The 3,867-nt window shown below is 42.3% G+C and overlaps 1 pseudogene; it reads right to left on the bottom strand.

The window, feature by feature from the left end:
- Positions 1-2,033: 2,033 nt before the first annotated feature.
- LOC118992516 (T-complex protein 1 subunit zeta-like) lies at positions 2,034-3,654 on the bottom strand (annotated as a pseudogene).
- Positions 3,655-3,867: the final 213 nt, after the last annotated feature.

Genomic DNA, 3,867 nt, shown 5'->3' with positions numbered 1-3,867 from the left:
GCTCAGGACCCATTAATATCATTTCTAAGTTCAGGGCTGGGATAGGTCTACTTTATTTTGGCTCCTGATCATAATCCAGTCATTGTGTTCTGCTAAATAAAATAAATTACTACAGGAAGACACAGCCTCTACCATTTAGATGCCAGTAGCAATACCTTGTGGCAATAATGAAATGTCTCCATATATTGCTAAATATTCCCCGAAGGACAAAATTGCATCTGGGTGAGAATCGCTAGAGTAGGGAGATCATACACACCCAACTTCAAGCAACTTGTTAAAACAGCCTCAAAAGTAGTGAGCAGGCTCAGCTGTTCACCCAGCTGTGTGGACCACCTGTGGCCAATTACTTTGACAAGATTATTAAGTTACAAGATTGGGCAGGCAGCCTCAGCTATAGGCAACCATATGCACTCTGTGGGTTGGTTCTACTGGTGGGTTGGGTTACACACATTCCACTTTGCTTTGCTCTTCAACTGGTTCAGGGTAGCTCAGTTACTTGCTAACTGTTAGTGATGACAGTTGAACCACCATATGACCCCAAGGTGGTTGAATGAGTTAAATAGAAATAACCATAATTACCCTTGCCCGAATTATTGTCTTTATTGTGGGTGTTACTGATATTTTTTAAAGCTCCAAATTTTGGAGAATGACATGAAATTTTACTTCATGTTTCAAATAACATTTAATAAGGTAGATAACATATGCTTTTCTAACATGTATTTAATATCACAAAAGCTAAAGCAAAATATCCTGTGCATTGGGTGAAAATGGACTGATTTACGTGTAAACACGGAGTGTAATTTAAAAAAATACTTTAATTATGATTTCAGACTTTGGAATTTACATAGGTGCCAGTATTCTTTCTTCATATGGGAAAAGAAAATTCCTTGGAAGCTCTGGCGGGGCAGCTCAGTTGGCCAGCACATCATCCTGATACACCACGGTTGCGGGTTTAATCCCTAGACAGGGCACATAAAAGAGTGAATCAATGGATGTGTAAATGTTGGGAGCCGCCCTGCCTGGTTTCAGGAGTTGTAAACCCCCCATGGATAAGGCTGAGTGAGCGACCTTCGGACCATAAGCCACTAAGGAGACAAAGCTTATCTCCCTGACAGGAGCGCTGCTTCTGCTTCATCCACCTCTGGTTCCCAAGGCTTGGTCGGTTAGTCAGTGACGGGTAAGACCCCTCAGGGGCGGGGCGACCTAAGCCAGACAAAATCACTCAGGAGGCCCTCAAGGAAGGACTCAGGGGGCTGCAGCAGAAAGGGGGTGATGGACCCTCTCCACTGGCTTTGATGAAGCCTGAGTCCCCAGTGTGTCTGCGAAAAGTTTGTGAGAATTCCTTGGCTATCTGCCTCCTCTGCCTGACTTAAGCCTGAAAACAATGACTGAGGGTGGTGCAGCCTTGTGCTGGGAATGGCAGGGTCCCCTGATGATTAGGACTTAGATCTTTTTATTTAAAAATCCTGTGAAGCCTGCTTTGCTAAGAATGCTCAGTTAAATGATAAAGGCCCAGGCAGAAAATGAGTTTGTTTTCCCAAAGTTCTATAGCCTTTTAGCTGATAGACCCTGACTTAGAAGAATCCCTAATAGTTCTTTGTATGCTATCTACTGTTTACTGCCTGATTTAATCATTTACAATGATCAATATGTTGTGCCCTGTCTAGGCAAGGGTCAGGGCACTCTCCCCTTGAAAGGGTAGCTAGGCTGTTCTGAGGCTCTCCCCGCTTGAGGGAGTAGCCGTGCTGTCCCTTTTCCTCCACAGGACTTGGTAGGCCATGTGAATTTGTCTTGATTTCCATCCATACCACCGAGGGCACTGCAGGCCAGTGCACGTGTCATATAAGTAAGTGGAACAAGAAGTGAATGTTTCTCTCTTGCTCTCTCTTTCTAATCAGGAAATAAATTTAAAATTTTTAAGAAAGAAAATTCCTCTGAAAATCATTTGAAGCTAGGAGAAAAATTTCGTAGCTGTATTCTTAGGATCACTCTGTAGAGTCTCCATGACTCAACAATACAAAGGAAGCTTCAATTCAACCTTTCAGAGAAGAGAATCTATCGTACATGATCTCATCAACTAGGAGAATGTTGGTGACATTCTCAGAGCAGCCAGTCACAGAGCAGGAGTGAAGAAGCTGTTTCTTTACACCATATCTATTCCGAATGCCTACTTCTGCTGCTACCATTGGCTCGCCTGTGTTCAAGTTCACATCCACAAGTTGACCTGGTTCTGAAAGTTCTCCTTGAACATTAAATAGTGTTTTCTGAAGATTAAAACCAGAATTCTGAGAAAAAACCTTGGGAATAATGAGCAAATGAGCATCAGCAAATGCTTGAACTCCGAGTTGGACCTGTCTGTAATTACTGTAAGTTTATATTTAATCAGAGCTTCTGCCATTGCCACTTCCACTGCACCAGCACCTGGAACTACACAGCTGTAGTCAACAGCATCTCAACAGCCCTCCAGCCATGTCTTATTGCATCTTTGATTTGGATAAGTGTTTCCTTATTTGGTTCTTAGGCCAATAATATAACAGAATGAGGATTGTTAATTTCTCAGTAAAGGTGAACTTCTTGTCTCCCAATGTATTCTCATAGAAAGGTCCTGCATGTCCCAAACCATCAGGTGTCCTAAACCGTCAGGATTTAGGTCATCAAAAGAATTTAGAGCTACCCCACCACAAGCAAGAGTTAGCCTTTTTGTAGTTCTCCTCTTAGCTCTGTGCAGAGCTACAATGCCTTCTTTAGCGAGAGCATCTAAGAAAAATGAGTCAATTCTCTTCAGTAACAACAAATTCTTTATCTAAGTCACCAAAGACTTTCATTTTCAGTTCTATTAGTTTTGAGCTCTATCTTCAGTGAATTTTCTTTCAGCTTTTACTAGTTTCTCTCTTTCCTCTGCACACTTGTAAAAAAAACAGCCAGAGTTCACTTATGTTTTTTTTTTATATTCTAATGGCACACTGCATGTGAGGGTGTTTTCATCTTCTACTGTTTTTTCATATCATGATACCGTACTCCATGGTTCAAAACAAGACCTCTGATTAAGCTTGTATCAGTTTCAGGTTTATGTTTCATGTGCATGATCTCAACCATGAAGAGCTCAATAGGTTCATCTTGTGTTTTAATGGCCAAATGGAGTGAACTACAATCTCTGTTAAGACATCAGCAAGTTCTCCATGAACTTTAGTACCAGAGATGTTCTGGCGACATCTATGAGCCTTTCCCTGTTCATCTCTTTGCTTACTTTGCCTCGTTCCAAAAACTGTGGTGCCTTTTCCCAAGCAGCTTTAAAGCATTCTGCTTTTATTCTGGGACAAGGACCTTCAGAAATATAGAGACCTGCCTGTTATGGCAGTTCTCCAATGATTAGGACATTGGAGGTGGTACCATTACCAGTTATGTCATCCTGGGCTATTGCTACTTCGACTATTAAGGAGGCTGTTGGGTATTGAATTTGCATTTTATGGAGCAGTGCATTGCCATCTTTAGTAAACTTGATGTCTCCAGAAACAGGCATCTTCATGGAGCCCATAGGCCCCAAGTTGGCCTCAGCACATCCTATAGTCCCCAGGCCTCACGGACGTTGACCACCAATGCTGCCTGGGCTTGGGTCACCCTGGGTTTGTGGTTCAGGATCCTCACGGCAGCCATAGCTGAGCCAGCAGAAAAGGAAGAGACCTGTGGTGAAGGATCCTCGAAATTGGCTCAGAGACATAAAATTTTATTGACTTCTCCTTCAATAACTTGAGATCCACCGGTTCACTAGCTGCTACATGTCCTAACAGTCTCTTGAATAGAACACGTTGAAGCCGAAGTTCTTCATTCATTTCCCAAACAGCATTTTAGAGAACTTTCTAATTTCTA

Source organism: Sturnira hondurensis, unplaced genomic scaffold (assembly GCF_014824575.4).
Source record: "Sturnira hondurensis isolate 20B ecotype Veracruz unplaced genomic scaffold, ASM1482457v3 Scaffold0008196, whole genome shotgun sequence".
Lineage (NCBI taxonomy): Eukaryota > Metazoa > Chordata > Mammalia > Chiroptera > Phyllostomidae > Sturnira > Sturnira hondurensis.
This window is presented reverse-complemented; position numbering and strand designations above follow the sequence as displayed.